The 23,230-nt window shown below is 42.2% G+C and overlaps 1 protein-coding gene across 1 annotated transcript in view; it reads left to right on the forward strand.

Annotated features, from left to right (window-relative positions):
• GALNT10 (polypeptide N-acetylgalactosaminyltransferase 10) overlaps nucleotides 1-23,230 on the forward strand; it is a 96,931-nt gene that overhangs the window by 20,818 nt on the left and 52,883 nt on the right. The gene's annotated exons all lie outside the window — the stretch shown is intronic.

The following is a 23,230-nucleotide window of genomic DNA, read 5'->3' on the forward strand; positions in this document are numbered from 1 at the left end:
TTTTGCAAGACATGCACAGATGTTAGTCAGGACACATATAGAGACTGGAACATATACCGTCCTGGATGGTTATTTACTGGCCCTCTATTGCTAATACTGGAAGCTGGACACTTGCTTGAAAGGGTACTTCAACATATATCTAAATGCTGAACTGAAATTTATAACAGGTATGCAACTTTTCAGCATTAAGGCAAAAAAATTGAAGCATGTATTTGAACATATGGAAACGTGGTTTTGTGCACCAGGGGCAATGGCATGGCCTCTACAACAGGAACTTTCGTGATATTTCAATTACTCTGTTCAGGATTAAAATAAAGGTCTTTATTTAAAGACCTTTCCGTGCTTTTTTCTTTGCTGCGTAGCTTTGAATTTTGCCCAGAAGGGCATCTTCATATGTATATGGGGTATAAAATATTGCTTATCTGTTCAAGTGTATGGCTTTGGAGTGGAGAGGGACTATATGATTATTGACATGGGAATTGCATCAAGTGTCCTTGACTTCCAAAATTCAGTCAGCTTGATTCACCACTGCATAAACCATTCACTCCTTTTTCCATACCCTGAGAGAGGTTGGGACAATACCTGTGCTTTGCTGTACACACCTCATTAAAATGTGATTCAGTATGCAGCACCCTGAGTTCTCAGTCTGGTCAATGCAGGAGGAGAGAAAGGAGGCATCCTGAGAGGATGGGCTGAGTGCCTAAAGGCTGAATGCTCAAAACTAGGTAGTGGAAACACCCTCTTAGGCAGGGACGGGCCAAACAGGCAATACATCTGATAAGGATTGTTTATATGTTAGCAGTTCATCAAGTAATGGTGGTCCTAATTGTTTGAAATTGTTAGAGGTTTTGCCAAAAATCTTTATAGAGAGTTTTAAAGGGAAACGGGGATTGCTTAAGTGTTATCAGTAGCTTTTTGCGCAAGGATTTTTTTGGTAAAAAGGTATTTCACAACAAGGTATGTACCTTTATATATAAAGGTTAACGATGCATCTAAGTTGTACCACACAGGGTAACCAAAGGGAATCTCCTTGCCCGTCTGTGTTACCCCTAAAGAGTCTTTCTCTAGCTTTGGACCAGTTTAAATATAAGCCAGCTTGTGCTCATTGAAATCCCTAGAGTCTGCCTGGCACTGGGGAGCAATTCCAAGAGAAGATTAGAGATGGCAAGCATCAATGGGTAACTACTTGAGCAGGGACCTGCCTGCTTTGCTCGAAGGTACATGGCACACTGCCCTGCAGCGGGGAGCCAAATCAGGCAAATGCAAGTCTAATGATTTGGATTTTGCTACTTCACATTAGTGTTTAAAACTGCTTAGATATAATCCTCCTAGCAAATCTCTCCATGCTTTGAGATGGCGAACATTCACTGCTGCACACTGATTTTTAAGTATGAACTAGTTATACTGAATTCTTGTGCAGCTGAACAAAGGCTCTCACTGATGCCTGGCAAAGAGGAGAAGTTTTCATGTTTGATTCTGTTTGTACAGGAGCATAAAATGGTTCTTTGTATCGATGGGCTACAACAAATGAAACATTCAGCCAAAGGTTTGGTTTTGATATTTCCCAGTTGTGTAGTGACTCTGGAAAATGTATATATCAAATACTTGGGGGGGGGGGGAGGAATTCTGCTCAGTTGCTGTAGAGCTACTGGTTGCATGTGTTTAGTTGGACATGTTTTCTTGTCTTACAAATGTCTTATGACCTTTGGAAGAAATGGCAAGCAACTCAGGAGGACTACAAAGATGTCATGAGGTTATGCAGGGAGAAAATTAGAAGGGCCAAAGCCCAACTAGCACTTAATCTGGCTACTGCTGTAAAAGACAATAAAAAATGTTTCTATAAATACATTAGCAACAGAAGGAGGGCTAAGGAGAATCTCTATCCTTTATTGGCTGTGAGGGGAAACATAGTGACAAAGGATGAGGAAAAGGCTGAGGTACTTAATGCCTTCTTTGCCCCAGTTTTTAATACTGAGACCAGTTGTTCACGGGGTACCCAGCCCCCTCAGCTGGAAGACAGGGATGGGGAGCAGAATGAAGCCCTCCATGATCCGAGGGGAAATGGTTAGCCACCTACCACTTAGACACACGCAAGTTTGTGGAGCCAGATGGGATCCACCCAAGGGTACGGAGGGAGCTGGCAGAAGTGCTCACCAATCCACTTTCAATCCTTTGTCAGCAGTCCTGGCTAACCAGGGAGGTCCCAGTTGACTGGAGGTTAGCAAATGTGACACCCACCTACAAGAAGGGCCGGAAGGAGGATCTAGGGAACTACAGGCCTGTCAGTCTGACACCGGTGCTGGGGAAGGTTATCTTGAATACTGTGTTCAGTTTTGGGCCCCTCACTACAAGAAGGACGTTGAGGTGCTGGAGTGTGTCCAAAGAAGGGCAACGAGGCTGGTGAAGGGTCTGGAGAACAAGTCTTATGAGGAGCAGCTGAGGGAACTGGGGTTGTTTAGCCTGGAGAAAAGGAGGCTGAGGGGAGACCTCATTGCTCTCTACAACTACCTGAAAGGAGGTTGTAGCGAGGTGGGTGTCGGTCTCTTCTCCCAAGTAACTAGCGATAGGACGAGAGGAAATGGCCTCAAGTTGCGCCAGGGGAGGTTTAGATTGGATATCAGGAAAAATTTCTTTACTGAAAGAGTGGTGAAACATTGGAACAGGCTGCCCAGGGAAGTGGTTGAGTCCCCATCCCTGGAGGTATTTAAAAGACGAGTAGATGAGGCGCTTAGGGACATGGTTTAGTGGGCATGGTGGTGCTGGGTTGACGTTTGGACTCGATGATCTTAGAGGTCTCTTCCAACCCTAATGATTCTATGATCTTGAGTGCCATCATGTGGCATGTACAGGACAACCAGATGATCAGGCCCAGTCGGCATGGGTTTATGAAAGGCAGGTCCTGCTTGACTAACCTGATCTTCTTCTATGACAAGATGACCCACTTAGTGGATGAGGGAAAGGCTGTGGATGTTTTCTACCTAAGACTTTAGTAAAGCCTTTGACACCGTTTCCCACAGCATTCTCCTGGAGAAACTGGTGGCTCGTGGCTTGGATGGACATACTCTTTGCTGGGTAAAAAACTGGCTGGATGGCTGAGTCCAAAGAGTTGTGGTGAATAGAGTTAAATACAGTTGACGGCCGATCACAAGTGGTGTTCCCCAGGGCTCAGTACTGGGGCTAGTTCTGTTTAATATCTTTATCAATGATCTGAACAAGGGGATAGAATGCACCCTCAGTAAGTTTGCAGATGACACCAAGTTGGGTGGGAGTGTTGATCTGCTTGAGGGAAGGCAGGCTCCACAGAGGGATCTGGACAGGCTGGATCGATGGGCTGAGGCCAACTGTATGAGGGTCAACAAGGCTAAGTGTCGGGTCCTGCACTTGGGTCACAACAACCCCATGCAACGCTACAGGCTCAGGGAAGAGTGGCTGGAAAGCTGCCCGGTGGAAAAAGACCTGGGGGTGTTGGTTGACAGCCGGCTGAACATGAGCCAGCAGTGTGCCCAGGCGGCCAAGAAGGCCAAGGGCATCCTGGCCTGTATCAGAAATAGTGTGGCCAGCAGGAGTAGGGAAGTGATCGTGCCCCTGTACTCGGCCCTGGTGAGGCCGCACCTCAAATACTGTGTTCAGTTTTGGGCCCCTCACTACAAGAAGGACGTCGAGGTGCTGGAGCGTGTCCAGAGAAGGGCAATGAGACTGGTGAGGGGTCTAGAGCACAAGTCTTATGAGGAGCGGCTGAGGGAACTGGGGTTGTTTAGCCTGGAGAAAAGGAGGCTGAGGGGAGACCTTATCATTCTCTACAACTACCTGAAAGGAGGTTGTAGTGAGGTGGGTGTTGGTCTCTTCTCCCAAGTAACAAGCGATAGGACAAGAGGAAATGGCCTCAAGTTGTGCCAAGGGAGGTTTAGATTGGACGTGAGGAAAAATTTCTTCACCGAAAGGGTTGTCAAGCACTGGAACAGGCTGTCCAGGGAAGTGGTGGAATCCTCCTCCCTGGAGGTATTTAAAAGACGAGTAGATGTGGTGCTTAGGGACATGGTTTAGTGGTGGACTTGTCAGTGCTACGTTAACGGTTGGACTTGATGATCTTAAAGGTCTTTTCCAACCTAAATTCTGTGATTCTAAATTATTATTAAGAAAGTTTATGTTGAAGGTTACTGTTCATAATATGAATATTTTTTTAGTGGTTGCTCACCTGAGCCACAAAGAAGTTTTTTCCCCAGTCACCCAGGATGCTTCCACTACCTCTAGAGCTTGCTCTGGTTTCTTGCCATGACTTCATCAGAAAAATCTCAAAGATAGTATGTACTCCTCAGCTGCAGCCATCTTAACGTACTTACACTCAGAGGTCCCTTCTCTGTACTGTGTATGGAGCCCAAAGTCCTCACATTTCTGATTAAAAGACAAGCCACAGTTCATTCTCTGAAACATCTATCAAAAGCATGCAGTGTTTTTATGCAGCACTCGGAAGATTGATCTGCATACTTTGAAATCTGTAGTAGCTATGAACTTTGGCTTGCATCATCTTGTAAGGAAAAGAAAATGATCCTTTAATGGAAACTAGCAGAAAGCTGGCTTCTATTTAACTTTAAGGAATTTGGGGTGGTTTCTCCTCCCTGTGGTCTAAGTGGAATATCTTGGCTTGTCGGAAACAACTGCTGCTTTTTGAAAATGCATTTAAAGGAATTTTGGAGGTTGAAGTATTTGATTTTCCCACATCACCGCCATGTACTATAGTTTCTTCATACTTTCCCTTCTTGGATGAAATGTTTAGCTTACTGTAGTGAGAGCTGCTACATGAATTGTTCCAGACAGTCAGAATAGTTCTTACTGAGGATGGAGGATTAAGTGATGAAGGCTTTCAACTATATGAGCATTGGGGATTTTTGCATGCAGTGATCTTTCTGAAGCTTGCAAAGATGATTTCTTAAATAGAACGGTGTTGCTGTGGAGTCATTGTTGTTTAACCGGGATCTTCTTTTGGCTGTCACTGAGATTAAAATGTTAGTATGGGCTTGATGCAGTTCTGAAAACTAAAGCAAGCGTCTGGTTAAAGTTTTATATAAGGAAGGTGGTTTAAATTGCAGCAACTAATTAGATTCAGCTGTCTGGAGATGTTAAAACTAGGTGTACTAAGGAGCCAAAAATGTGTTGAATTTCCCACCTACTAATAAGCATTTATTGATTCCTTTAAGGCTGGCACTGAGGCTTCCCTTTTTTTTTACATAAGCAGCTTTCTACTTTGAAAGGTTTTTAACCTCTTTGGTTCAATAAGCCTAAAAGTTGGGGGGGAAGTGGAGACTGATACGTGTTCCTGTATGAGGGAGTATGACAGTGTGAATTTGGCTTTGTGAGTGTTAGAGATAGCAGGAAGAATAGTAATGTAATTGCCTGAATGTGCTCTCCTGCCTGACAAATAATGATCCAGTAACCGAACAGCATGTGTTAAAGAGGGCTTTGACACAAGTTGTCTCAGTGATAGAAGCAATTTGATGACTTTACCCCCGTTTTGCAGCTCATTTCCCTCTCTGTTGTTCTGGTACAGCTCTGGACCAGGACCTACTGTAAACTAGATCAATTATATGAGCTGGATTTGAAACAAGAAAAAAGCCTTTTAACTGAGCTTTGCTCCCAAAGGTGATGAGTATAGAACAGCAGTGTAATTCAGCGAACTGTTTTTGCTGAGCTGTGTAGACGAAAGAGACTGTTGGCCTCACCTGCTCAAAGAATTTACAAGGATTTGCTTCAGACCATGGACAAAAGTGTCAGGATTTATTGCTCTAAGATTAGTTTTACTTGAAAGTACATAGCAGCCTTGATTTTGTTTGTTTTGCTATGCAAATTGGAAAGTAATTCCACTAAATTGCATGTAATAAGAATCTTATTTTTTACTTTTGGCAAGATTGACATCTCATCGTTACAGTAAGGGTTATGGTCCTTCCTCCTCCTAATGTAATTTATGAGAATCCTGTCCTACATAGGCTGCTTCTGAGCAGCTGTCCTAAATGGGACTACTGAAATGTTGACATTTATCTGAGCTTTTTACTTTTATAATTCATAATGGCCAACTGCTCTGGCTTACACTTTTTGGGATGGTGAACTTGTCTTGCCTCTTTGCACAGTGGTAAATTTATGGAAATACATAAATATTTCCTAGTCTGGGAGCGTCATATGGGCACTTAAATCTTGAAGTCTCTTTGCTTGTTACTTCAAGTTTCAAGAGGTGTTCTTAGAAGTAAAAAGGACTAGTTCACTTAACGTGTGGCCCCTAGAGTATTTTATAACATGAGGCATAGGAAAATAGGTCTAGTTGAAGGCATCTGTGAAGCAATACTGAGAAGAAAAGCTTGAGGAGGAGTGAAAGTATTTCATTGCTCTGTATGCATGTTGAAGTGAATTTAAATACATCTGAAAGACCACTCTATTGCTATGCAATACCAAGGCTGACTTTTAGTATGTGTTAGATATGAATTATGAAGTGATCTGAGTCCATATTCAGTGTGCATCTCTTAATAGCATAAAATTATTCAAAGTTGCGTTGTTTCCTAGCGTTAAATGCCTGGCATATTTATGATTCTCTTGCCTTTCTAGCAAAGGTGGTAACTTTAATATGTAGCATTTTACTTGCATTTTATATTGCCTTAAAATATGTAGCTTGTCTCCCAGCACTTGCATGTGCTGACATCCAAAACTAGAACTGTATGTATTTAATGGATTTAGTTTGTGATTCAGGCTAACGTTCTTGGGCAAAAAAAAAAAAAGCTTGCCATGTAGCATCATTTTCCATGATCACATGGGGAGAGATTGCTCACAGGTTTAGGTTTGGCTGACTTTGGTTTGGGCTAAATAATCTGCCTACTTCTTACTGCTAGTTTTGGTAAACAGCTTGGTGGGGTTTTTTCCTGAAGCTTGACAACCAGCCTTCCTCTTGTGGTTCCACTTTTACTTCAAAAGCCATTTTTCTTACCACAGCCTTTATCTTCCATGCATCTTTTCCTTAAGAGTAGCACTGCAGAGGTGGTATTTTCCACAAAAGGTTAGTTGATTAAATGTTATGACAAATTACAGCTACTTGAAAGCTGTTGCTGTTGTCTTTAATTTTACAGTGTCAAGTTACTCTGTTTTAAATAAGTGCCAAAACTCCATCTCCCTTTTATAGAGGTCATTATATGTGGCTCACCTGTAAATGTGTCATCCCCGTATGTCTTCCCCTTTATGGAGGGGAGAACAGATGTTGCTACCTATGGAAAGATGCTTCAGGCACTCGCTGCAAGGAGATGGTCACCAGGCTGTCAAAAGCAATCTTTATGGGCAGGCCGGTCTTTCACAAGGAGATGTGTTTACAGAGCATGAAATTAACATTTTTGCACAGAGGCAAGTAATTGCTTACAGCGGAGACTTGAGTAGCAGACTTGAAGCTTGAATGATTATTAGTAAGGTCAGATGGAGCACATAGTGATGTCCACCTCCTGAGCAAAGTCATTCAGAACTTTTTAGCCGTTCATTTATGCTGAAAGGTTTTAAGATGTTATAATGTTCATGCCTTGAGCTTGTCACTTTTGATAAGAACTTGTAATAGACTGTGTTGCTATATCTGTATATGTGGTATGGTTCCTTCAAAATCGTTCTTGAATGGAAAACTATTTTTTGACTTGTAGAAAGAGGGGAGGAACTCCCCATTCCTGTTACCTTAGTCTTGAATTATTATCTAGTAGTACTCTGGCAGGGTTTTCTAAGAGACTTTGCAGGAAGCATCTGTGAAACAGGCCTTTGTCACGAACAAAAGAGATCTCTGAAAGCTTTCTGTGGTCAGGAGATGGGTCTAAGCGCCAGTAGGTCTCAGGTAGTGTTGGCTGTCCTAAGCTGCTCTGGTTAATGCTCTCACTCGTCAGGTCAGGGCTTTTTCTTGAGCAGTGATGAAAAACTGTTTCCGAAGAATGGATATTGGCAAAATTAATCAGATTGATTCTTCACTTATGACACAGATCAAGTCTTGAACTTCAGCCTTCTATGGTAATAAGACCAGTTCATCATCACTAATTGCATCTCTTCATTCCCAGTTTCCTCAACCTGCTTACTCCCTCAAGGTGACTTCCCCACTCGACAGATGTGCATGTCTGACGGAATGTTTAAAAACCACTGAGCCTGAAGTAGATGAACTTTTTGTAAAAGAAATTCTGTTCCATTGCAATTAACCATGTCACAGAATTTAGTAAGTCTGACTAATGTTAAATCTAAGTGTCCAGTCAAACTTCAGAGTGGAGGTAGCTTTTCCTCTCTGCACACCACAGTTGTAAATGGTGCTTAAGGCTTGGGGCACTCTATTTTCAAAACGTCCATGCTTCTTCAGGAAGAGAATAAAAATGTAACCAACATCGCAAAGGCTGTTCTGAAAACCTTTTTTAAATCCTGCATGTTACACCCATGATCTTGCCATCGCTTTTCTGTAGGACATCATTCTTCAGAGGCAGTGGGACTTCTTGCTTTGTTCACGTTGTGCTGAACACCCCTAACCATAACCCCTTTCAGTAGAGTTACGCTTGTCTGTACTGAAAGCCAATGAATGTGGCTTTTACAAGGAACGTCCAAGCATCACCTGAATACTCCCCAGAACAACTGTCCTCGTGTTCTGGGAACACCCGAAATCTAGGATACAGTGTATGTCTCACTCCCTGCTCCCATTAAAAGGCTTTAAAATAGTTTAAGCTACTTCTATACAAGACTGAACAGAAATTCACCTTCAAAATTCCTCCAAACAGGTGAAATGGAGCTCAGTGTTTCTGCGCACTTTGTGTAAGCTGTGCCATAGCACTGTTTTGCCAGCACTGTTTTTGCCATGAGGTGTTACACCATGAATTTTTGGAGGACACGAGAGAGATCATGCATCCAATAAATTACTCAGATGCTCTGTAACAAGACGTGCTAATAGCCTACCCTCTTTGAAATAGTCCTAGCAGTGTGAACTTTTTTTTTGTCTGTTTAATAAGACTTGGTAGAACAAGCACCTAAGCAAATGTGAGGAGTTTGTATTGGTTGTTTTCTGCTGTATCTTATGTACAACCATGCGTTTTATATCTTTATTGATTTTTCTTTTTTTGTCGATGCTTAAACAGTATTCTTTCGATATGAAGTGAGACTCATAGAAATACTAGATATAACAGGTTCAAGTCAAATTGGGTACTTCTTTATTCTGGTACGACAAGATACAAAATCTCTATTTCAGAGAATGTCCTGCTATACAGCAATTTTTCTCAGTCCCATGGAGCTTCATTATAGCAAGGTCAGACTATGCGCCGTAGAGAAGAGAATTTATATAGGGCTAACTGCTATGCTCTTGTAATGACCCTGAAGGACAATAAATGCTCCAAATAATTCAGTTTCTTTGGAATATAGTTCTGTGCTATAGGAGCTACAGTAGATCTAGGAAAATAGAAAATATTGTGGTATATTTTAATGTGATTCCTTCTAAATGCTTGTGAGACTGTTCAGCTGCCATAGCCCTTGCTTATTTTAAGCTTCCAGAAAGCAGACAGTGAAGATTTTTGGAGTTCAATGTTTTCAGTGTACTCTCAAGGGAGAGACCTCCCTTAAGACCCTTGTGGTAAAATGAGACTCCTCAAAGTCTAACTGCCTCTTGGCCCGAGATGGAACATATTAATTTCTCATGTTGTTAAAAAGTCTTTTCCATCATTTCATGTGTTGTGCTTTTAATTTCATGTCTTTCCATTTTCTTCTTTGCAGCAGTGTGGAAAAGTGTGAGGACTATTTGTAATATGTGCCCTTCCCTTCTGCCCAGTCATCTCTGCCCTAGTCAGCACCCATTATTTTGCATTTTTCTGTCTATGATGTTTCTGTAAATATCTCAGGATGAAACTTGCTTTTTTTCAAACAGTAGGACACAGATTCATACAGTCTGTGATCTGTCATCACCCAAAATGATGATAAAACAGCTGCTGAACAGCGGCATAACAAGTTACATAAGTCTTGTGTTTGTACAGTTAATGCCTTCTTTTTACTCACCCTTTAAATTGTATCCCAAATTTTTTGATGCGTTGTTCTCTTGTCAGGACCACTTTTGAGTTTTAATCCTGTTCTCCACTTAGCTGGCAACATCAGCAGATTTAACAAGCACACTTTTCATTCCAGTATTGAAATCGATAAATAATTTTACAGGGTCTAGAAAGATTCTGGCAAAGATTGTTTTGACACATGACCTGAATGTTTGCATCAAAAGGTGTAAGTTTTGATCAGATTTGAGTGAATTCCAATTTGGATATTAACAATAACAAGACTCAGTATTATACTCAGGTTTGCGTCATTGAGTGGAGTGATGCATCTCTCCTCTCTCCTGTCTGCCCAGTTGTTACCTGTCCCAGAAAGAACCTTCTTGTTTCTTAGTTTTTAATCCTGACACTGCTGTAGTTAGTAGCAGTTTGTCACTCTTCAGGTGACACCTAAAAGTGATTTGTCACCTTTTAGGCATGTACAATGTTTTGGTATCTGCATCCCCAGCCCTGCTTTTCCTCAGTTCCCCAGAAGTGTTGTCGTCTTTCAGTTACTGGAAATCTCATCCGTCTTCCACAGGCACTCAGAGATAATGGCCCTGAGACTGTCAACCAGCTTCTTCCCTGACCCAACCAATTTATCTTACCAGTTTCTATTTTTTCCCTATCGTACCCTGACCAGGCTTAGGGTGCCCTCTTGCAACGCTGGCACTATGAGCAATCAGGTAGTTTCTTGCCATATTACAACTTGCAGCTGCTCATGTCAAGTGTTGATAACTACTAGAGAGCATCTCTAGGAGGGACCAATGTGTACCTATACAGGATCTAGCCTCCAGATTCAGCATTTCGGTGTAGATTACTTGATCCTTTCCTGGCCTTGGGTCAGCCTCAACTCAGCCCAGGGTGGAGGCGTGGACAATTAAAAGTCTTGGGGTGGCATAAAGATGCGCAATGTTCACAGTTTCATGCCCTATTCGAAAAGGGTAGAGGCAGACGTCTTAGCAGCTTGCTTAGGAGAGAAGTATTAAACCTGGGAAGTGTGATCAGATGGCACATACAGTACACACGAGTACTGCAGGGAGTTCTGCCAATGCTTTCCTTGTGGAGGGAGGAGTGGCAGAAGGGTGGTAGACGCTGCCTTGCTGGGTCCGTGTACTTGGCACTTCAGCTTTTAACTGGTGCTTGGCACTTCAGCTTTTAACTGGTGAGAAGTCTCTATCTGTTATTGTAAACACAATTTATTTTTAGGGTGCCCAGAACTTTCCACGGGATAACCTTCCCCATATGATTCATGGTGGGGTTTTAGTCCTCAGTCATGTGATGTGCATATTCTGCAAGTCATCTTTGCAACCCATCACTGGTGGCTTGGTTTTCTAGAAGAGTTTGAAGACTGAAATTGGGATTTTTGTGCGCGGCTTTTTGTTCCCAGTGGAATAATGCAGCTTGTGCCTGGTCTCAAGGAGCGGCTCGTGCTTCCTGATGAGAAGAACTGTTTACAGGAACACCGTAACAGTACAAGAGTCTTCTAAAGCTATTGCCCAGCTGCTCTGCACTGCAGTGCGCAGCAGGACTCCTCCTCACCATCGTGGGCAGTAATTCTGTGTGCTGCCTTCTGTACAAGGAGAATCTGGAGATGCAAACAAAGCACAAATGCATCAAATGAACTGACAGCATAAACAAGGGGAAACCAGAGGTATGAAACCATGGCTCAAATGTTTTTGAGTAACTGGGGTAATAGCAGTAAGTCTCATTCTGAGAGGAGTGTGATTAATCCTGGCATAGATCTGTGCGCTTGCTATTGCTGGGTGCAGTGTACTAGTTGTCTGAGCAGCAGTTAAATAACTTCTTGGGAAGAAGAGGCGTGTTAAATGTTGCTTTTTATTGCTGATGTTTTCAGTTTAACATAACACTGTCAAGAAGCATCAAGTCTGCCAGGAAGTTGGGAGAGAATTTACTTTAAAATCCTTAAAATAGCTAAAAGGAAAATAATTTTATTTTATTGCTGAAAACCAGAAAAATGTGGTTTTGCTGCATTGCTGCTAACAAAAAGCTGTGCTGAGACTGGTGTTAACAGTGTGAACCAGGAAGCAAAGCAAAAGGTAGGCTCCTTCAGAGCACCACCTGAAGTAATAGTAAATGTTTAATTGAAAACAATGATTTCCCCCCCCCCCCCAAACCAAAGCTGTCAGGGTGATTGTTACAGGTACTGCTGGTTGCCCAGTGATTGGAAGGCAAGCGAGCAGTGTCAGGACCGAAAGTACGGAGTGAAGAGTGTGGAGAATAAAATGGAAAAATGCTTGTCATTCTCTTTGCTTTATCGGAGTTAGCAGGAACTATTTGTTCAAGTGATGTTTAATTATTACGTGAGCATGGTATTGTTCCTGGTAGCAGGAGATAACTGGGGGGGAGAGTACTCTGAAAGTACCTGTAAGCCTCTTGATGTCTTCAGTTCTCCCCAGAATCCTTTTGGCCTGGGTCTTTATTCAGCAGGGGAGGTGCGGGGGGGTCCTGTGTCACCCAGCCACATTTCCAGGAACAGTTTATTGTTAAACTGCAACTGTGACCTGCTGAGCAAGACGAGCTGGCACAGCATGTCTGGGGATTATTTCCTGTACTAGGAGGTGAATGCCACTGGTAGATGATTTGACATTCTCTGGTTTTGGGTCTGATTTTTCAGCAGATAACGTCGTTCTCAGTCAGATTGTGCCTCCTTTCAAATTTCTGACAGGAGATATTTCTATAATTTTATGTGTAACTCCTAAGGATGAATAAGGGCTCAAGAAGAAAGCTAAAATACAGACTTTTTTCCATTATCTTTCAAAATTCATTAGGGAAAAAGCAATTTCTAAGCTTGATATGCAGCTTGGTATGGGAAGCACTCTGCTGACATAAAACAAAATCTCAGTACCTGGCACACAGCTAAATGGGAATTATGGTTCTTATTCCAGTTTTTGAGTCATATCTGTCACATAGCTTTTGTATGGACTGTATATAGTTTTCAGTAGCAGTAAATGTTGGGGATTTTTTTACTTTTTTGGAGCATTTCAGAATAGTGGTATTAACTTTTCTGAAGCCAGTGTACTCCACATGCTGACAAATCCTTGCCCCTCACCAGGGCATCAAACTTCTGTAACGTGCCCTTGAATTTTGCTTGAATAACTTTGGCATCAGCCCAATTTCTGTGAAGAAAGGTAAATATCTGATCTATGCTGTCAGCTGTTCCAAAGACTGCTGCAGCTCTGCCTATGGATACCTTACGGTGCTCTGTCTGCTTTTCCAGGAAAAACCCAGATCACTTCTGTTTACTGTTATGAACTATAACTGTTGGCAAGCTTTCAAACTGCCTTGCTCATCCTACCTCAGAAAACATGTTATAATGCAGTCTCTTGTCTTGTGCCTTTCTCTATCACAAAGTGCAAGGCATCCTGATAGTATAGTTTGCACATTGGAAAGTCCCAAAATTGAGTGGTTTTCTCTTGATTTGTCAGTCTTATGGAAAATATTTAGACTTCTTCCTTTGGGTGTCTAGTGGGTAGGTTTTGTCCTGTCCTCACTTCAAAGATTGTTGGAGCGTTAGTGGCCATCTCCTATTTTGTACTAGTTATACCAGCTTATACCAGGAATTATGCCAGGGTTTCCCAAGGACCCGGTGCCCATCCAGGTAGATTCCATTTTATGAAAGGCACGAATTGTCATAGTTCTATCATCATTCAAATAGTTACAAATGCTGTAATTTTTTTGGTAAACTGAACAAAGTCAAATTTGCAGTCACACATTTGCCAGGTCCACCTACATGCAGCACCAAGCTTAGTTGTAATCTTGTATTGGTTGTCTGAGTGCTGTGAATTTCGCTTCTGTGTAGTATTTCTGTGTTGAGGATATATGGGATGTTCGTTGTGGTGTATCTTTAATGAGATTTCTGAATTTCTGGTAATATGATATATATGGTGCAATTCTCTGCTAGTATTCAAAATATTTGGAAGTTGTGTTTAGCTGAGCAATCCTTGATTGGCTTAACATTCCTATAATCTGACCAAAAGTTTATAGCTCGAGTACAGGGAATTCATGGAAATGATGGAATTAATAAGTTTTGTATCCTGCATTTTTATTAAATCTTAACGCAGATTATTCAAGTGTTTCTGCATATGCAGCATAATCTGTAAATCTAACTAGTAAGTCCAATTTCAGAAACGGTGCTCCGAAGTATGTCCTTATAGGAAAACACTACAGCTTGTGTGCCATTGCTGTTGTTATATGGAGTGTGGATATATGCAGACATCTGGAGGGTTCTGCTTCAAATGTCCGTTTCTCAAATTGATCTCCAAACCAGCTTGTTCACTCTTCTTTCTGTGAATATAAGGCTGCTTGTATTTAAGACAGCTTCAGATAGCACTAAATGCTGTGGAAAACAATGTACATCTCTGGATTTCATCCTCATAGCTTCTGCCAGGAGTTGTGGTCAAAAACCAGCTCTTGGACACACCATAAAATATCACATGTATGTTGGTTCCTTGGGAGAGCTCACCTAGTTTTAAGTTTCCAGAAGGCATTTGAAGCAGAAAGGGAAGGTGGGAGGGGTGGGAAGTCTTTAATCTCATTTGGAATGGCAGTTCAGAGATGACTTTTGTCTACATCTTCATACTTCATGTATTCCCTGTCAAAGCCCTTCCCGGCTGTCATGCCTCAGGCAGGGTGAGTAATGGGTTGTGTCTCCCACCTCGACTGGAGGGTAGCCCAGGGATTGACGTCTTGTTTGGGAATTTTATAATGTGTTGCTAGTTACACATAGTTACACATAGTGTATGTTAAAGCGAGGTCAAAGAAATGTGCTTATTGCTTGAGGGGGGGAAAAGGAGGAGGTTTCTGATGCAACTAAATGCCTGCAGGAGCTTATTCCACAGTTTTGAGCAGATCTCTGAGACATGCTACTATGTGGGAAATGGAGCGTTTCTGTAGATGGGAAGGGCTGTAAGTATTTTAGTGAACAGAAAAGATGACAAAGCTGTTGTGGGCAAATTAAAGCAACGAGTCCTGTTCTGAAGTCTAAAACTAGGCCAGCTGGGTTTTTGACAGCTGAAAGAAAAGTCTGAGACTGAAACTGCTGTGCTATCACAAGGTGTGCTAAAACCCGGGGAAGAACTTACCGCTTGGTGCTCTGCACTGACTTTGGAAAGGCACTGTGCATTTGGAGGCCTGGATTGAATTAGTCAAATAGTAAGTTTAGAACAGCAAACACTGCAAGACCGTAATATTATTTCTAAAGGTAAGTGAAGAACAAAGTATAAGGTGTTTGGCAGAGATGGATGACAAAGCTGGATGTCATATCGCTGTCCTCAGCCGATGTCTTTAGACTTTAGGCAGCTGATGAACCAGGACTTTTTGCTAGATAAAATTTTGTTTGTGCTAAGGGATTTTCAGCAATTGAGGTTGAATAAAACTTGTTAACTGAAGGAATTTAAAGAGGGGAAAAGAGTTTCAGTTCAAGCAAGTACCATTCTAGCACCTGATACAAAAAGCTTTCTCCATTAAAAAGTTTGGAGTCAGCTAAAATTGGGTAATGCTTAAGCAGTAGGCTGTCCTGTCCACCAAGGAGCTGCATGCCTGGCATCCTGCAAGGAACGTATTTCTTTAATCGCTCTACAGTCGGCGACCAAGCGTCCCTGGGTATTCTGCCAAAAAGGCTCTGCTCTGGGTCTGTTATGCACTGATCTGTTCAGCTGGTTCTGGTCCAGCTGTGCTTTAGTTAGCTGACACGGGGTCAGGGCTGATCCAGGAGTGCCCGCAGTATTTGTGGCTGTACTTTCTGAAGGAAGCAGGCAGGTTATTTCCATACCCCGAAGTGTGGCTTTCTCAAAGAAAAGTACAAATCTGAACATGTGGGTTTCAATGTTACTGGTGTTTCAGGTGGGAGAGGACGATGGCCAAATGGTAGCATCATGGCATTGTGCAGGAAACTTTTAGGTCTGATTTGAACCCGTTGCTTGGCCCTGAGTCACAACACTACTGTGAAGATGTACTTGGCTTTTTTGTCTTTGAAAGCACTTAATCATTCCACATGATGTGCTGCCATTTAGTCCTGCGTTGCCTTTTAATAGTTCCTGAAATGTTGAAGGTATAGATTATGTTAATGTAGCTTTTAAATTTTTGATGGACTGAAATAGCTTCAAAAATTAACCTTTTGAAAACACTTGGGTAGATCACACGACAGGCTTTTAGCAGCTTTCTTTTTCTAGTAGTATGCTATCTCCTGTTCCAGTAAATTAAGAGCTTTGACTGACCAAGGTTATGCTCAGCTTCCTGACCTAAGACAAATGCCTCCAGCTGATGTTGGAGATATTTTTATTTTTCATTAGATCATCTGAAATGCTCAGCTGTTTTCATGCCAGTACGAAGGAGGGATGCTGTTTGTGCTGTGTGGGTGTTGTACCAATTTGTTGTTCAACACATGCTAATAGATCTCTGACAAAGCAAAAAATATTTTTCTTTCTTCATGGTGCAATAAGACTTGATATTTATGAAAGGGTTACCTACATTTAGCATGGATGGTCCCATGATCATTAAAACCTGGGCTTCTTGCTACAGTGAGAGGGAGGATTCCTCCTGGTTTCTGCCAGACCTGGCTTCTCTTATGTTTCCTGCCTTCTGAAACCCCTCGTGTACTCTAGGTTTTGGAAGACTGAAGAGAAGCTGGATATAGATGTTTATTTCTGCTTTGCTGTGGCACACGTTGTGACAACTAGGTTGTATCCAAAGTGCACGCTCTTGAGTCTTCCACTGAGTCCACCAAATAAATAGAGGAATGGTTTCTGTTTGCTCTGTCTTTTCCTGTTGTTTTTCTGAATTGTTTTGTCATCTTCAGCATCTTGTTGTAAGATATAAATGCAAGATATACTTGCTGAGGTGCTGGGATAAATGAAGAGACCTAAGATGGAACAGATGCTCCCTTTTAACACTGCCTCCAAAGATCATAGCTTCTTCGGTCTGATCATAGCTCCTTGGTTTAAAAAAAATAAATAAATCAACAAGAAAAATGTTTGAACAGAGTTTGCGATCTGTACAGCATTATGATTAGCATATGCACTTCAGCAAATCTTTTTTTTCCTTGTGTACAGAAAACTCTTGGCTTACATCTCCATCCACCCTTCTTTTATTCTGGCTGGAGCCAGGCACACTAAATAGTGATTAAACAAAAGATTAAAATTCCATTTTTGTGCATTTGGCGTTTGAACACTGATCAATTGCTTTGGCAGCGTGTTAAGTAACAGCATGGTAGACAACAGAAGGGGCTTATTTACAGCAATCTGTCTAAATCCATTTTCAATGTATTGCTTAATATGCCTTTCTACTTTAATTCATTTTCAGTTTTTAAAAAATGAAGGATGGAAACAGGCAGGAGATTAGTTTAAGATATTGCTGGAGTAGTAATCACTCCTTAGTGGTAAACAACTTCCAGTTCTTAAGGAAAAGAAAATGTGCTTGAGCTGAAACAGAACTTATGGGGTTGCTGTAGGAGTTAATGGATAAAATTCAATGGCTTGTGCACTTACATAGCTTGACTAGATGATCATAATGAACCCTTCATGCTTTGAAATCTGCTTTTTGCACTGCTGTTTACAACTCACCATTTCAAAAACTAAGAGATTTCTGCAAAATGACAAGCTAAGGTAGAGCAAAACAGAAAATTGCAAAGGCTGTAGCCTTGCTGACCTGTCGTATAGGGACAGAAATCCAGATCTGTAATGCCACTTTACCCTAACCATGCAGCATTGATAACTGCAATGTTCAAACAATGGTCACCGTATTCCACAGTTAAAATGCAGATGAGGGGGGGTGTGCTGGTGGAGTTTGGACAAAAATGTTATGCCTCCTGCTATGCAGTTAGAATTAATCAGAAATTAGGATAAAAGTGAAAATTGACATGAAATATAGCATTACAGGTAAGACATAGCTCCCCACAAATGAGATGCTTGTTTAATAGTTAAAGCAAAAGTCAGTTCTAGGAAACTTGCTGTGTTTTGCAGATTACTTAGATACCACAGTCTAGAGTGTCTGTTGAAGGGGTATCATCAAGTTATGTAATTTGCATAATTGAGTCAAATCCCATGCAGCATCCTTGAAGGAAACCACTAAAAAAAGCAACATTCTGGTCCCTGTGTGCTGTGTCTGGATCTCTAGAGCTCAGACATGTTTTTACAAAGAGAGAGCTCAGACATCTTTTTACAAAGAGAGGGAAAAAAAAAAGGGGGGGGGGGAGGAGAAGGAGCTTCCAAAATAACATCAATGACAGCAACCTGCCCATTTTTACAGAGAGAGAGACTTTGAGTGCATATATGCATGTCCTCCCTCTGCCCATGATGGTATGCTGCCTGCAACTTTACACACTGCTCTGCTAACAGTGATGACATGAGCATAAAAATTGCAGTCGAGGGGGGGAAGGCAATGTTTTATCATTCACACGGACTTTTTTTGGTAGTCTGCTGAAATTAAGTTGGTCTTGAAAGTGTGATTCTTAACAAGAAATACAATGCTAACCAGCCTGCTGCAGCTACACCTTCCCTTCGGGGCTGTGTGGATTCTGGGTGCTGGCAAGATTACTGAAGCAAAGACACTGATATTCATTTTCTGGCATTGAAAGTCACTTCAAAATTAATGTTCAGACATTGTTGACAGAACTTGTCAGTGACTTGCAGCAGACTTGTCAGATACGGTGTTTTAATAGCGACCTGCAAAACCAATGTAAGTGCTATATGTTTGCTTGCAAGGGATGCAGTTAGAAATATACTAACCTCTTAACATTTACCCAAGTTGAATTAAATTTAATGGAGCATTTCTGAATTGGATTGACTAATGTAACTTCTCTGCCCAAGACCAAAAAAGCTCCAGAATGCAGCATGTCTGTCATGACCATCTGCAGCTATGTCTACCCTTCAAGATTTTAAAAGCCACTTAAAGAGAGGTATGTCAGTCCAATAGAGATTAATGTTGGTTTATCTTGTGTGAATCTCGTTTGACTTCAGTTGTACAGGGCAGTAACATCATGAGCACTGCAGGCAGAGGAACAGATAATGAGTCACCCTACAGAGTCCTCATTTTACCGAAGAAAAGTTAGTCCTTCTAAGTTTCTAAGACTGAGAGCTGTACAGAGCCTGTTCCTCAGGACTTAAGGATCGATAACTCTTATTCTGTGTGCCTCCAAAGTCCAACACTACAGTTCGGAAAGGTCTGAATAACTGATGCGTGTACTCCATAGTTTCCCCTCTTGCTTAATTTAAAGTTTACAAATTACTGAAGTTTTTCTCTTGACACGTGTGGCCTTGACAGGGTTTAGCTTAGCCCAGCTCAAAGATGTTTTTGCATGTAAATTTACTTGGGACTGAGGGAAGCAGTACATCTATCTACTAGACTCTCTGTTGTCCGCCTGCCTGATTTGGGCTCTGCATGTAATACAGTGGCAGTGTCTGTGATTTCTTCTTTTTTTCCTTTTTTTGACAGTACTGGAGGATGGCGTGCTACTGTCTGCTTTCACTCAGTATTGCAGTGTTTAAATTGCTTGCATCGGGTTGTTGCTTGCTCTGAGGATATTTAAATGCACGTTGCTAACCTCTCTGAAGAATGGCTTGAAGCTGTGCAGAAAATTTACTTCCCTGTTCATGTTATCCTATATTGAGTGCACAAAAACAAGGGTGACTCCAGCCCAGAGCCTGAGTGTGCTCACCCTGAACAGGGTTGGCTGGAACTGCTTTTTAATGGCTTTTAGGTTGCTGCTTAGCCTGATGAATATTGGCTGCTTTGGTGGTACAGCTTTGCAACGGCGTGAGATGCCCCTCCTGAAACAGCCGATAGCCCAGTGGTGTAGCTTCCCTCTGGAGGATGCTGGAGATGTTGGTGTGAATCCTTTGGGGTATACTTCAAACTTGTCTCCCATCTCCTGAGGGCTGTTGCGGAGGGCAGCTCAAGATCCATCCCATTAGTGTATTTCAAAAGGAGAGCAATCCACACAGGTACCTGCAGCAGTGGATGGCTATCTTCTAAGGGACGTTTTCAGACTAGAGTTCAGAGGGAAGGGGGGTGCCTCTGCAATTCTAGTTTAAGTTGCCTGAGTCCCAAGAAGAGGTGGGATTTAAAACACTCTTACCAGTGCCCTGTTAAGCAGCTTGGATGTCTTTTTGCTGGTGGGTCTCTTTTTTTCCTCTTTTTCTCCAGGGTGCCTGACTTCCCCTCGTCACTTCATAGGGGCTTGGCGTAGGGTACTGGGTTACCATGTACACAGTGGGTGTTGCGAGTTGCACTGTGTATTTCTCCTATTAGATCTAGTCCCTAGACACTCTTACAATGCTCTCCTCTTCAGTGGTGGGTGGGATTTCTAGAGTAACTGCTGGTAAGGGGTTTACCTGTGTTGAATAGCAGCAAATGGCAGAAGGGATAGTGGCGTTGTAAACGATTCTCCTGGTGTGCTCATTCAGTCCAGAGTGCTATAAACAAGAGACAAAAGAGACTTAAGATACTGAGGTTTCAGACTTGCCGGTTGTTCCTGTGCCCAGTATGACACTGGTGCACAAGCCTAGTGCTCAGAAAATTGGCAAAACTCTCCTGGCAAGGAGGTGCTCTGGTCTGCGAGAGCTTTTCAGGACTTTTCCTGGCAGGTGAGTATTCTGGAGAGGAAACTGGCTGGTGAGCCGGCCTGGCAAAGCAGGGATCTTGCAAAACAGAGGCAAAAAAATCTCACAGAACGGTAGTATGCTCTGTGGGTTATTTAGTGGGGATGATCGGGAGTGTGGCATGTTGGCTAAAAAATTAGAAACCACTGTGGTGGCCAGACAAGTAGACGTGCAGGACTGTTGCGGTATCACAGGGTGGCTGCTTCATGGTGCTGAAAATTTGATCCGTTTTACACCAAAAATAACCAAGCTGCCGCTTCTACTGTCTGTCTGTCACACAGCTGTCATCCAGACCTGCTCACATCAGCTGGCATGAGCTAGCAAAAGTCAGGTAGAGTTTGCATAAATTATTCGTGCGAACACTAGGTCAGACGGAGCCATGGGTAGATGCTGAAGTTGGGTTTGCCTGCACCTCACCCACGCTGTGCCCTGGCTCACCACACCCCGAGGAAGCATCTCAAGCCACCTCTGCTCACACCCGCTCTGCAAAAGCAGCAGCAAACTCCGGCAGTGGAGCAAACATTAGGTTTCTGGCTGGTGTTGGCATATACCCTGTATGTTTTTCAAGGTGCTCTGTGATTGCATTGCTGACACCATCCTCAGATTGACCCAAGGACTAGCTGCATGCTTAGTTTTTCCCCAGAAGTGCTGTTGTCCACTGTTGAGTTTGCCTTCCCAGTGCTTTCTTGCATGTTTGGTTCCTGGCTTACATGTTCATCTTGACACTTAAAAGTACTTTTTCGTTATCAGCATGTAGAAATTCACGTAAGAACAGTGGTGTTTAATAGGATGGCTAGAAAACCACAAGGCAGGTTAAGCAATTTAGTTTGATATTTATATTTGGTGAGTTCAGGTGAGCCCATCCAGAAAGGGAGAGTGCGGTTCTTCACCACAGCTCTGCTGCTCTGGAGCTGCACTTACCTTCTGCGTGATGGGAATCGGTGAGGCTTTTGCAGTGCCTCTCATGAAACCTCTTTCCCTCAGCAAATGCAAGTCTTCAACACGTGCAGTCAGAGGTAAACTGAAGACATTGGGTTGCTGGTGGCGATCTTCATTTTATGTCATGATAGGTGCAGAGTGAAATTCAGGAAGGTACACTACCAGTTTCTGTATTTGAACAGAAGTAAGGATTTAGAAGAGTAGAGATCATGTGCTAAAGGGACAGTAATTAACAACATAAAAATGAGCTATTGCTTTTTTGATTCCTATAACTTCAGCAGAGTGGAAAATAAAAGAACAGATAATGAAGAAGAAGAAAATTAAGAAATTATGGAGTATATGAAAGAAATCAAGTACACTCTCTAAATATAGCTCTCCTGGGATTTTTCTTAAAGTGGTCACATTTCTTCTGGGTGTAACTGTCCTTTCCTGCTAACCATCCTTTTCTGGCAGTCGTCCGGTTTTCACCACTGTTAATCGCATCCTGTATGTGGTCCTGCTATATTCCTGTGCCACCCTGAGAGTTCCTTTCCCTCCATCTTCCTGCCTCATAAGTATTTTTCAGAGAATATCCTTGTTAGCTCCAGGTGGCACAAGTGGAAGTTCCTTAATACTTGTTCACATCGTGAACTAGCAGTGTGACTGACTTCTTGTCCATCCTGAGTGCCCATCAGCTCTCCTTCAGTGAAAATAAATTGCAGGGAGCAGGAAGGGGAATGCTCTGAGTATTGATGTTAGTTAATTGAAATGTGTAACTGAGTGGTTTCATGGATGAAACTTGACTTCTGCCAGGTATGTTACTATCTGCAAAATGTCAAGAAGCTGAGTGTAAATCATTTTATGATCCATGATTGAAAGGATCTAGACTGATTTAAAATCTCTTATGTGGGGGGAAAAAAAAGTTCTAATAGTTCACAGGCCAGCTTTTAATCAGATTGAGCTTTATTACTTTTAGACCACTGGTTTATTACCCTTTGTCATGGTAATACAACCAGCACAACTCAAGGTTTTCATGCAGTTCCTTTGCTAAGGGTTACCACCCGTAACAGAGCAGGCGGAGCAGAGCATGTACCTGTGTTCAGCCACTCTAGTTCAATTTGACATCTTAGCTGAAACCTGTCTTCACTGATGGTTCTGTGAGCTAATACACAGGGCTCCCTTCCTGCTGACTGTTATAGAAGAGGGATGATGCAATGGGGATAATCTGCGAAACCTTCACAGCAAGGTTGACCAGAGCTCATCTGTCAGACTGCAGTGAGGTGAACTGCATCAGGCTGAAGTCTAGTGCCTTGGAATAACAAGTATAATGTCCAAATGTCCTATTTTCCCAAGACAAATCTAGGCATGAAAATGAAGAGTTTGTAATTTAACTAGTCAGGCAAATGACGTCTGTGTCCCAGATGCCAAAGATGCCTGATAACCCTGCAAGGTTACTATGCCAACCGTTGCTTTTTGGTGGTTGTTTGGTTTGATTGACCCATTAGTGAGACTTTAAATCTCTTGCCCTCCAAGGAGGGAAGCTTTTTTTTTTCTTTCTAGGAAGTTCTAGCCTGTGGAGTTCTCTCTGCAGGTCACGAGGAATTAAAAGGGAAAAACCTTTAAGTTCTTTGTGTAACTACTTCTGCAGTA

The sequence above is a fragment of the Aptenodytes patagonicus genome, chromosome 12 (genome assembly GCF_965638725.1).
Source record: "Aptenodytes patagonicus chromosome 12, bAptPat1.pri.cur, whole genome shotgun sequence".
NCBI classification, from domain to species: domain Eukaryota; kingdom Metazoa; phylum Chordata; class Aves; order Sphenisciformes; family Spheniscidae; genus Aptenodytes; species Aptenodytes patagonicus.